General features: G+C 42.1%; 1 protein-coding gene across 3 annotated transcripts in view; it reads right to left on the bottom strand.

The window, feature by feature from the left end:
• bcar3 (BCAR3 adaptor protein, NSP family member) overlaps window positions 1–13206 on the bottom strand; it is a 69386-nt gene that overhangs the window by 37462 nt on the left and 18718 nt on the right. The window contains exon 1 of one of the 3 annotated variants that reach the window (XM_010872043.4): window positions 6155–6566. The exons of 1 other annotated variant lie outside the window; for it this stretch is intronic. The gene's annotated coding sequence lies outside the window, so the exon portion shown is untranslated. Of the gene's footprint in view, window positions 1–6154; window positions 6567–13206 lie in introns of those variants that run through there. One more of the 3 variants, XM_010872047.4, reaches the window with a different exon arrangement.

The raw sequence follows: 13206 nt of genomic DNA, 5'->3' as shown, positions 1-13206 counted from the left end.
AAATTAAGACAGAGACTTGAAGTAAAAGTTTCATTGAGGAAGTGACCTAGGATGTTCCAGCGGTCTAAGTTGCTACCCCAACACACATGTACTCCTGCAGCATGGTTACAATCTGACATATTGTTATTTCAGTTGGAAGAAAAACTCTTTCCTACAACTTCTACCTGTATATATACATTCAATTAAGCATACCGTACCAAATGTTTTATTGATGATGTAGGAGACGGCATCTCTACATTGTTCCAATTTAGGCATCCAATTTAGAATTTATATTAAATTCTGCCCCAAATTTACCCCAGAGTTTTGGGTACTAGTGGCCTCTTTCATTCCCTTAGTGAATCCCAAACCAACTCTACCAACTAGTTTACATTACCCTGCAGTGTCATGTGTTGCGGTGGGAAGTCAGAGGGTGACTTCTGGAGTGTGACGATGGAGGTCAATAAACCCATTGACCTCATGACACACTTGCAGCTTAATTGATGTGATTCATGTTTGTTTCACCAAATATCAACCTCAGAAGAAGCAAAACATTTCACTTAAAAGGTGTTATATATTTTATATATATATAAGCGTCATTCATGGAAATCAGACATCAAATGCATATTGCAGTTCATGTTGGCAGTCGGCATCCATGCGGGCCACATCTAAGTACCTGCCACAGGGTCTTATTAGCGGCTACACCCTCGGTCATTTCCAGCCCCTTAACTTTGGGACACTTTGGGACGCAAATGGCAGAGGCGTGCGTGTACGTGCAAATGGAGGGCCAAGGGGAAGGGGGTGATTTAGAGAGTCTGTAGGATGCCCCCACCCCCCTTTCCATACAAAATGCTACAGGACTAGCAGCAAGACATAACTGCAGGACATTAGTAAACAGCCAGCCAGTCTGACTGACCACAAGACGGTAGATTGGGATCTCTTGTTCCCTGTCTTCTCCCAAAAACCTGTTTAGCTCTGTTTTTCACACTCAGTTTCGACCACTAAACCACTAATGACATTATAAATTAAAGACTCCTTTCTAAGCTGAAAGGTTTTTTCTGTGCATATTTCTGGTTTGTTTCCTTTAGCTGCTTTCTTGGCATGTTGCTGGGCAGTGAAAGTTAACTCACTCCTCAACAAAGAGTCTGACATCACTTTTAGAGTCTGACATCAATTGTTGCTGCTAATCCATAAAATCCAAAAAAATCTCCTTCGCCAACTCCTTTCTAATGATCTATAGCTACTGTAGTTAAGCAACTTAAGTACTTCCAAAAAAGGTTAGGAAAATGTACAGTACAAGCAAATGAAAAACGTTATTGTCTGATAAATATAGTTCATACCCCCTGGGTCCTCTCTCTTCGTGCTCTTCTCAAAACTCATTTGAGTTGAGGTCAGAGGGGAATAACTTTTTTTTAAACAGACTGAAAATAACAGCAGTAAATAAATACAGTTCCTCAATGAAATTCCATTTTGGTGAGCAACTAACTTATTTTGGTATTAAAATGCTTGTAGCGCTCCAATGGGAGAGATAACGCTGGCTTATCTGCCCAGATATTGTTTCCTCACCTGCTCATCACAGAGCAGCAATAGAGTTAATGGATAATTCACAGCCTGTTCTATTTCTTTAACTTAATTTGGCATTTGGTTAGGGTTAGTTAGGTAAGTGAACTCGGAAAAACAGAATAATAGAGCAGTGATAATTGATGTTGTTTGTTAACCCTGAGGGGTAAGTAAGGGGAAATCCTGTGGCCTTAATTAAAATGCATTGCTGTAATGGTTGAAAAAAGCAAGGCACTTTGAGTTTCTTACTCAGCACGGTCTTTGTTTTACACATTAATTCATGGATGCGTACCTTTGCATTCAAAAAGCGGAGTGGTGCAGGGTGAGGCGATAACAATGGGTGGTCAGATGAGGTAGAAGCAGTCCCATAAAAACAGCCCCTTGGGAAGAGCGGGGGTAAGAAGAGGTGGAGAATCCATTGACCCGGACAACAGCTGAGTGTGAGCACGCACTGACCCCGTTAACCAGTGCTGTAAAGACTGTAGAACACACACACCGTGACACACACACACACCGCTATGATGACGCACCACCATGGTGACACACACACCACTATGGTGATGCACACCAGAACAGTGACACACACACACCACTATGACGACACACACACACACACACACACAAAAGGCAGTTCTAGTGCTGCTTTAAAAACCTTTGTCCTCTTGGGTCTGTGTGAAATTTAATCCGAGCAAAGGTTGATGTCAGTATAGGTCTGGGATTAACTCTTTGAACTCTATTTGAGAGAGGGCAGTTTAAGGCCCTGCTTTATGTCCCTGAAATGGTTAATCCACCCCACAGTAATTGTAAGTGCAACCAGATATCTTCTTCAACCAGGAGCTCTACCCAGTTGACTTCATGCCAGAAGGGTAACAGTAGAGCTGTTCTGTGGCAGTATAGGTCTAGTGAGTCTCCTGGGAATTCCCCACTATCTGGGGGTCCTCTGATGATGGGAGGCGACCATAATCTGGTTTGTGATGACAGCATACTTGAAAATCATTCCTATCCCGCAAAGGCATTTCAAATCACAGTAAGAGCTAGTCCTGTAATTAACGTACTGTATGATACAATCTGTCTTCTTTCAAGTTGTCTCCTCACTCAAATTTGTAGGTTCGATAACTGGCTCTTTGAATAGTTGGTTGTTCTATTATTTAATGTTTATTTTTGCATAATGTAGTTGTGGTTCTTCCCAGGTCAGTTATCAAACCAATAAATTCCTTAACTCTTTTAATAACATGTTGATCACATGTCCTGACATGATGAGGAACTTGGATCATCAGACTACTGCTAATGTTTATTTTCCTTCTCCGCGTAGACTCATCAGTTGGCTGTGTCATTGAACACGTCCCACTTACTCATCATCGTCATACCACTGAACATACACAAACAAGTGAGAAGAACGTATCCCTTCAGGGCTCCAAAACCAATTACAATCCAGGGTGTGCGACAATTAACACAACTCAACCAAAACCAAACCAACATTTATCTACCAAAACCACCTGGATGATTCACACTGGCAACCATTTTGTGTCAGACCACTCACTCGTCACCACCAAAAATCCCTTCCTGCAAGTGACCAGGTGGGGATTCCTATAAAAGCCAGCGAAACTGGTGGTTTGGGGGATAATTGGTTGGTAAGGAGAGTGCCTGTAGGCTAGTCCGTGTGGAGGCCTGCTGTTGACCTCAGAGAGAGAAATAAGAAGCTGCCCAGCATAAAGCCAGTGTGGCCTGAACCAGGCACATCTGTTTCCACTTAAGGAATGCTGTTTGATAATTACTCCCCTGTGGTGACAGTCTTTTGCATGTGCTGAAAGTGAAAGGGTTATCCCACCCTGGGATCCTTGAGACAATATCAATAATAACACAGGGATCTGATAACATCAATTATTCATGCAAAAGACTAGAAGAGGTGATGAGGTTTTAGGCTGTCATTTAATCAGACTTTTGGGTCTCTCTCTTCTCCTGTCTTTCCAATGTACCTCACACTGCTTCACTTTCATTCTCCCTTTTGTATTTCTGCCTCCCACAAGAACAATGGTCTTTCTCTGGTTCTGTCCATCTCTTCCTCTCTCTCGACAGCCCACCGCTGATATCATTCTCTGGATGGTTTTACGTCATTCTTCTGCAACCGTCTGATGATACTAGATGCATGTCTTTGCTGGACTTATAGTAGGAGAATTGTTTGCTATCCTAGTCCCATAGGACGTACAGATCTCCTAAGTCAACCACAGCAGAACTGGCCTTGATTCAAGGAGTTATATTCAGAGTCAACATGCAAAGGAAATGGAACCATAAACATCAGAACTAAAGCTTAATAGTGAAGCTACTGAAATAGTTGACCAAGGACAAGAGGACAAGGGAGGGAAGATTCCGGGTTATTTAAAAACAAACTGAGCAGTGTTATTGCAGTCAGCTATTCTCCCTTCTTCACCCACGCTCTTTCATGGGAATCTGGTGAATAATGTATTCCCTTTAATGAATTCAAACCAGTGTTGAGTAGATGAAAGACTGTTTCACAGGTTTTCAAACCCCTTTAATTGCTGTACCGTGGCTTACTGCAAAATCAGCCACTTTTAAGGTCCCCACAAGTTATTTCACCAAGTTTCTATGGCTGTTAAAGCATTTAGCTATTTTACCAACTTAATTCTGCTGGAAATGAATAAGAGACAATGTCTGTTCACCAGACGTCACAGCGACGGCGCACACGCAGCAAAAGAAGTCAAACAGGCAGCAGAGTTGCCCAAGTTCTCTGCTGAGTACAGACTTAGTGATGTAACTATGCAGGCTTCATTTTTCTGCTGTGACTGGTCACCACCGGCGTCACCATTCGTTTTAGAACCTGTGTATATTTTCTCCACCTTGCCTGAGTCTGGCCTGTATGAGCACCACCAACCACACCCCCCAATGTGGACGCCCTGGCAAATAATGAGCCACGCCGTCAAACCGCCCAACATCTGTCAGCACCAAAAGGCCGGGCATGTGGGGTAGGGGAAGGAACAAACTGGTGCTAATTTGCCATCACAGCGACGTCGAAACCTCCTTCTAGTGACTTCTGCCGACTTATAAAGGTTGGCAGCACAGTATGGGCCCTGTAGGAAAAATGCTCTAATACATCCGTCACAACAGCCTGACAGCTACTTCTACCAGGCTCCCATTCTTAACCATGGAAGCAGGCTGTTCTGAGTCTACAAGAGGGGACATCTGGGCTGGTCATTAGACTTCCATCTCCCCCTCAGACTTACCATAACAAGGGCTATGGGATGTCATCCCACATTAACAAAGCACTCTGTATATGAATCAGAGTCAAACAGGCTGTAGGACTCTAGGACTGTTGTCCAGCATAAAAGGGCTCTCTAAAGCAAGGAATTCAGCCTGAACCTATTTGGCAGTGCAGGAAATAATAGGAAGCACTGGCGAAAGGGACAGACTTATGGAAAGTCCAATCGGTGAAGGTGAGGAGGCGGCATCTCTCCGCGATTTGGTTGTCTTTCAGCTGGGGCTCTAGGAGACAGCCAGCAGACACTTCACAGCTCCTAGCTTTGTCACATGGTGTGAACCACTCATTACCAAGACAGCAGCGCAGATCGTTTGGGAACGCTAATGAATGTCACAGGAAAACAATGCCACAAATAAATCACAGGCAGGGAAATTAAAGGAGGGATCAAAAGTAACCAGAGGAAACTAACTTGATTGAAGTTGCACTCCTTCTTTCAAGGCAAAATGGCTGCGATTTTCTGGACCTGCATGCCTGCACACTAACGTTAGCAAAACATGGATACACAAACGCATACATATATACATACTCTCTCTCTCACACACACACAAATACAATATATACAGACACATGTTTACTGAAACAACCCCTGGCCAGTCTTTCTCTCCAGACCTCTGAAAAGAACAATGAACCCAACTGTCACATGACACTAGTTTGGGCCCATCTTTTGTTGAAGGGGGGGTTGATATGAACTCAGATCTCACCCTCCTCCTTAAAGTCAGAGAGAGAGAGAGAGAGGAAGGGAGGGAGGGAGGGAGGGAGAAAGACAGCAAGACAATGAGACATTGAGAAGGAGGGAGTGAGAAGCCTGCTGAGTCTTTCTATCTGTGGGCTACATGACGGGTCTGTATGTAACATTAATAAATAGTTATTAAAGCCCACAGCAGTGGCTGCCACTCCATTCCTTCATAACAACACCAGCTACTGTCATCTCGTTCTGCACAGGCCAATTTCTTTTAGGAAATGTTTGAGAATTCTACTGACCAATTGATTCAACTGACCGACAAAGTCTTTGAAAGATAATTGCTTCAGTAGTCCAAGCATGTTCATCTTGTGTTATTGTGTTAAATAAAGAAAAAGGTTTGACCTTGTAAGCGACAACAGAACTGAAGTGATTTATAAAAACACACATTTCTTGTTGTTGTAAAGTTTTGTTGAAGTGTGCAGTCCGAATTTATCCAAAGCTGTTGTGAATAAACTAACGAGATATACAGTGCCTCTGAATATCTTGCTAATTACCTCTGAAACTCCTACCAGCATTTGGAATCTGCAACCACACATTCCTACGCTCTCTGAAATAACAAGCTCTTGTGACATCAATTCAGGATAACTTTATGAAATCCTTACTTGCCTGTTGCACTTGTTTTGAATAACAGCACAGCCAGAGATTTCCTCCTCACTTCACTTGGGCAGAGTTCCTCCTGGGCGGCAGCACTAAAGAGTCCCAGGCATAGCAGACTGACCCGGGCAGAGACCTGCACACCGACAGGCAACAACAAGACCAGCGTGCACAAACAAACTCCTTACTTCTCTCGCTCTCTCTTTCTCTGTCACTCCTGTCTTGCTTTCTCACTCTCTCTGGCTTTGTGTCCCTGGGCCTCCCACAGTGACTCTGTTGCCGTCCTCTCGTTCTCTCTCACACACACACACACTCAATGACACACACTCCCTGCTCATGTCTCCCACACACACTGCCCCACAGGGGAGTGATTTAGGACGTTTCAGCCACACCCTCTGTGTTGGGTGGAGCCACCAGAGCCCCTCCACTCACCCATCCTCCCTCTGCCCACCAGCACTGAAAACTCAAGTCCTCTTCCCTCCTGTTTTCTGTCACCACAGATGAGTGGAGAGAGGACAGAATAGCCTCACATTTCATTTGGCAACAACAGCCTTTGTTACTGTCCAATTTCGCTCCATGTCACGAGATCAAGCCACAAAAAGGTCTATAAATATACGATAATGCTGTTTGAAAATCCAATAATGCATTTTCAACAAGTGCTATTCCTGTTACTTGTTTATAGAAAGTGCCACTACATAACACAGTTAGCTCATATCCCTAAAAACATGAAATCGTTTTTTTTGTAAAGGTTTTTTGGATTGGAAAACGTGCAAATGTCCTTAACAGGGGAGTCCTGTTTGTCTTGGCTGAGATATAGAATACACTTTCCCTGTTTTTGTCCCCTGATTCCTACTCATTTGTCTGCTGATGATAACACAAAACCCATTGTGTGTGAATGTGTGTTTTTGTGACTGACTGTGTGTGTGTGTGTGTGTATTTCTTCTTGGCTCACCCTTGTAAAGGATATGCTGTGGCCCCATGATTGAGAAGACAGGTGATGTTTGTTTTGTGTAAAGCTATGTTAGATCTACCACTGTGACTCAGGCTAGTGGTCAGAGTATGAGTGTATGACTGTCTGTGTGTGTGTGTGTGTGTGTGTGTGTGTAAATATATATGTGTGTGAGTGCACACATGTGTGTACATCTCCACAGAAGCCTTTAGCACCTGATTCTCAGCTGGGTGTTTTGTCTGGAGAAAACACAGACACACACACACACACACATACACACACACACACTCACCAGTCACTGGAAAGACATCTGGAATCAGACAGACCCTATCCAGTTACCCTGCACCTGCCAGGACAATACTCTAGCTCATAAGTCTCATTCATCAGGGTGTCAGGTTATTGAAAATGTTTCACCTATGAAAATAAATACAAAATATTTTTAGTACAGGAATTTAACATAAACACAAAGACATGTAAACTCAATCAGTCAAAGAAAATTACGTGCTGATAACTCAAACATCGAACATTGCACTCTCATCCACTACACACAGTCAGAGATTACTTCCACTGCGGTCATTTTGTTGACATCCAAAGGAGGGATGTTGTAATGAAAAAAAATGTCAGAGAGAAAAGAAATGTCAGAGAATAGATCATTTCTATCCAATCAGAGTAACGCCAATTATTCCCCGCTCTCGTCCCACCCATCGGTTTTCAACAGTACCAGTACAAATAAGGACACACCTACTAAATCAGGTATTTTTATATTTATATATATATATATTTTTTTTTTTTTACTGTTTTCCAGATTCTAGAATAATAGTGAAGAAAACTAGGAAATAGCTCACATGGAATCATGTAGCAAACAAAAAATGACACATTTTGGATTCTTCAAAGTAGACACCCTTTGCCTTGATGATAGCTTTGCATGCATTTTTTAAACCAGCTTCATGAGGCAGTAACCTGAAATGCTTTTCTAACTTGATGAAGTATCTATATATGCTGAGCACTTGTTGCTGCTTTTCCTTCACTCTGCGGTCTAAGTTATCCCAGACCACCTTAATTGGGTTAAGATCAGTTGATTGTGAAGGCCAGGTCATCTGATGCAGCACTCCATCAATTCCCTTCTTGGTCAAATATCCCTTACACAGCCTGGAAGGGTCTTTTGGATCATTGTCCTTTTGAAAAACAGACTGTCCCACCAAGTACAAACCAGAAGTTAAGAAATATTGCAGCAGAATTCTGTGGTAGCCATGCTGGCCGAGTGTGCCTTGAATTCTAAATAAATCACAGACAGTGTCACCAGCAAAGCAACCCCACACCATCACCCCTCCTCCTCTGCGCTTAATGGTGGGAACTACACATATGGTGATCATAATTTCTTGTGTGTCTTGACCCAAGCAAGTCTCTTATTACTGGTGTTCTTCAGTAGTGGTTTATTTGCAGCAAGTTGACCATAAAGGCCTAATTCACGCAGTATCCTCTGAAACATTTATGTTGAGATGTGTCTGAGGTGCTGTTAATTGCCAATTTCTGAGGCTGGTATCTCTAACTTATGATCTGCAGCAGAGGTAACCATGGGTCTTCCTTTCCTTTCCTTTGGTGGTCTTCATTAGAGCCAGTTTCATCATAGCGCTTAATGGTTTTTGCAAATACTCTTGAAGAAACTTTGAAAGTTTTAGAAATGCTCCGTATTGACTGACCTTCACATCTTAACGTTGGACTGGTATTTCTCTTTGCTTTTTTGAGATGTTCTTGCCATAATATGGACTACTACAGTCCAAAATATTTATAGTCTTCTGTATACCTTGTCACAACATCTGCCTTCCCAATGAAAACGACTTCTAACACATAGCATATTTTATACTTGAAAACATGACAGAGTGACACAGATTACTGCTCAATGTAAGAAGACCGCTCATCCCTCTCCACTTTTGTCCAATTACGTGTGACTGGCCAAAACAACTTTTACCAAAGGTTAGATTATTCTAACTTCCTTCAGCAGTGGAACCCATTGATATCTGAAACCAATCAGATTTGGTATTTTTGTCTCCAGGGGTGCTCTCAGGGAGGACTACCCTGGATCCTTGTGAAGAATCCTTGTGGAGATAAGACCAAGGATTTTGGATCACCAGGCAACCATGCTTTGCTGAAGCAAGTACCGTTTGGGAGAACTACTGCAGACAGTGTCTGTGTGCGTTCCTTTGTTATGATTGGTCGCAGTCTGGCTTAGGACTGAGCGACACTGTACAGACCTGCTAACACTAAGCTGCTATCTGATGACCTAGGTGTCCTAAGGCACCTGAGCAGGCACACACAAACCCAGACACACACAAAGCCACATACACACAGACACATACACACAGACACATACACACAAACAAACACACATGGAATGTCCCAGTCCAGAGCTCAGACACTCATCAAGGGAACTCATGTAAAAACTGTTTATTATCAGACAATATAATATAATCTGTAGTACGCTATGATCATCTGTAAGTGCATAACATAGAGTTTTGCAGTGAATGCTAATCTTCAAAAAAGATGCAAAACCAATTCATGCAAAAACACTACGGTGAATACAAAAGTGTGTTAACATACTGCAGTACTACCACATTATTTAGAGCATTGAATCCAAATGTATTTTTATGGGAAAGTTTGGAGACCAGGTGCAATGTTTCCCCCCTTGAAATAGATCCAGAATTCCTTATCCATCCCACTCCGCACATGGTTGTAAAGGACGGGTGGCAATTCCAAGAAGCCATTCCTTTGATTCCTCCTCTACCCACATTTGCTCTGAGTCAAGATCCTGATCTGTAATCTGCTGCAGGTTACTCACAGTGCTGGCTATAGATAACTGGCTATAGTGACTCAGGAGCCATCCCATGCTAATCATCACCAAGTCACTTCCAAAAAACACAAGATATCTTATATCTATAGAAGGGAATATTTCTATACAGGGAAGTACATGTACTGAATGTACTATTACTGAATGTCTGCTGTTTGTTCACAAGTCTTTTCGACTAGCAGTAGTTTGTTTTGAGCAGAAGTCTCCCCATTGGATCAGTACTCCAGCTGGAGAGGAGGTTTATCAGCACTTGAAATGTAAACCATCCTTGTTTGAAAGAACGCCTCATTCCATAACTTTTTTACAGCGTATAAATTCAATGATGTGCTGTTCATCAGTTGGCGTGGCATCAATTTCCATTGAGGAGTGTATATTTTATGTCTGATCAAACAGATGCAACCAGGGGCTACAAAATCCTGAGATACTGCATCAGCCTAACTGACATATAACATGCCTTTCTGATAACAGAACAACATTGGTGGGACTGTGTTAAGCTGACTATGACTCAACTTCATCACTTCATAGAAATCTGTGGAATTTAGTTATTAACAAAGTTGTACCATGCTTGTCAAGACCAATTGGAGTTTATCACACATATCACACAACAGACATATTACTCATTAAGAGGGAATAGTTAACAGTTCTCTAGTTTGACCATGCCATTTCAGCTAATTGACTGCAATGGCGGATCTAGCTGGTGTTTTTTGTCACGTTTTGAGGGTAAATAGGAAGTAGGTGCAGGCAGCATGGAGATTCTCAAACAGGTACGTTTTAATCCAAATGAAATGGAACAACATAACAAACGCACAGTGTCCAACAACTATGAGCGACTGTGTGACCGTATTACATTTAAACTTTAGATCTTTGGTCCCCTTGTATGCTGAACTTGTACATTTTAATGTTTACAGTGTTTCCCTGTTTTCTTTGGGAACTGCTGTTGCATCCTTTGTGTCCACGAACATTGTAGCTTTTGATTAGCAGTGATCTGTCATACCACTCATAGCCATGGGAAGTAGAGGAGCTGGAGCCCCCCATCGTAGCCTCAGCACCCTCCGACAAGATTCCAAAAAACCTTAGAATGCCAATGGGCGCGCTTTGTCCGAATCGGTTCCATGCCGACTCGCATTCGCATTGTCGGCAGCGCCTGATCATATCATTTTCCCACAGCCGTGATAGTACATATTCATAATACCCACAAGTGTGAGTGTGGCTGCTGATCGGATTATACTGTAGGCTACTGTTGTCCCTCCGCGAGGAGCAGTCGACAGCTCAAGCCAGAGTATGTAAGTTGTAGAGTTGTAGAGTTGGCACCACATAGCGGTCCTTAGCAGCCCCTTTCATTTTGGAGGAATTGCAGTCGTGTTGCCGTACTTTTTTTTTTTTAGCAATCTATAAGAAATTTGAATATTCATTATTATACAAATGGGACTATAACTGCAATACTTTTATTTTGGTGAATGAGACTTGAAATAGATTTGTGTTAGAGATTAACAAATGGTGTACTGTAAACAGGTGAAAAAAACAATTGCTGCACATCAACTTCCGAGGTAATGTGGGACATTTTCCCCACAGATACTCCCCTCAGGACTCTACTCCTGGAGATGAGTTCTCTCTCAATCTATATTGTAGTGCCATTGGAAGTGACATGGGAAGTCTGAATCTGTTGGTCCTTTCAGCTCCATAAATAGAATCAGAAACCAAACGAAACAATGAAATTGTTGCAGTCTAAATAGGCTCACAGTCATAATAAGCTACAATAGATGTTTTCTTAGGAGGGCAATTGTTTGAAAAGGCTACTTTCCAGGTAAAAAGTGATATAGTCAATTGTTTATTTAGTTAGCTAGCTAGTATAGCGAAACATTTCAGAAACAAAGAATCATCAAATTGTATAATCTGGTGTTTTTGGTTTGTGGTAACCTGGCTTGAATAAAGGTTACACAATAAAAACTGGTATGTTTGCATGAATGTACAGCCCCTAACTTAATAAGCTGAACTCCGCCAAGTTCTTTTTTGAGAGTTGAGGTGTCATCTATCTTTGGTTCACAATCTCAGCTTAGTACCATGAGGAATTCCCTCACCATGGTTACTTGTGTTTTCCTTTTGGGAAACAGCTCATCTACATGATGCTGCCGGTCATCTGGCTTCTAACATTACTGACGGCCTGTCAGCCTGTCAACAAAGGGATGTCCACACACAGTGTAAAGACGAACACGCTGGGACCCAACAGCACAACAAAGGCCATGGTTGTCAGTCAGCAACAACTGCTGTAAAAAGGAAAATAATGGATGGCACTGTGTCACTGAAAATGTGTGAGTGAGTGGCAAGTGGCTAATGAAGGCAGGCAAGTGGCTGGCTTTGGATTGGTCATTCTGTTCAAACGCTGTTTGCCCTTGGATCGCAAGTCGACAAACTCCTGTGACCTAAGATTGATGTGCTATAATGACAAGTGGCATTCATGTCAAACTTGTGGATAGCTGAGTGGTAGGACATCTGCTTGGTAACTGAAAAGTTGCTTGAACAAATCCTAGAACTGTCCATGTGAAAATGTTTGTGATGTTCTAACGCAAGACAGTCATCCCAAATTTATATTTTTTAATATTCAGTGTGGAAGGAGAAATGGGAACAGCCTGATAAAAATCTCCTCCATCAGAATATTTTGATTCCATTAGGATTAAAATAAACACGAGCAATGTCACAAAAGGGGGATATATTGTTATCAAGTCAGGGTTTCAATCTCTTATTATGGAACCCTATGAATACTACATTCCCATGTGGTCACTATAATCTAGCTTTCAGGGTAGTTTCATTAACCATCCCATCAATCATCAGCATGTCTGCGACATAACAGGTCACTATAAGGACCTTAGGGCCAGTGCAGATAGGATTGCTGTATGTCATAATGGGAGATTCATTGGCAAACACTGGAATTACATTTTTCTTACATCCTCCAAACCTTTTTGCAACCTTTCTGTCTTAAATTCTCTGGGATGAAAGTAGTAACCAAATCAGAGTTTTACACCAATGGTTACAGAAGCTATTATAGAAACTTAAATATACTGTATTTGCAGCCTGGGCCAAAATCCAACAAGCAATAGGATATGATCATTAAAATCTGTCTGCGGTGACACCCGGCCCAACATACAAAGAGATGACATTGCCTTTCAAATGCTTTTACCTCCGTCACAAGATGAGTTTGCAATTTCTGAAGGTTGCCATTAACTTGAACAAATACTGCATGTAGACAATCTGCCTTAATAGTAGGGCAG

Source organism: Esox lucius, chromosome 8 (assembly GCF_011004845.1).
Source record: "Esox lucius isolate fEsoLuc1 chromosome 8, fEsoLuc1.pri, whole genome shotgun sequence".
Classification (NCBI taxonomy): Eukaryota; Metazoa; Chordata; class Actinopteri; order Esociformes; family Esocidae; genus Esox; species Esox lucius.
The sequence above is the reverse complement of the archived record's forward strand: the minus strand, read 5'-3'. Positions and strand labels throughout refer to the sequence as shown.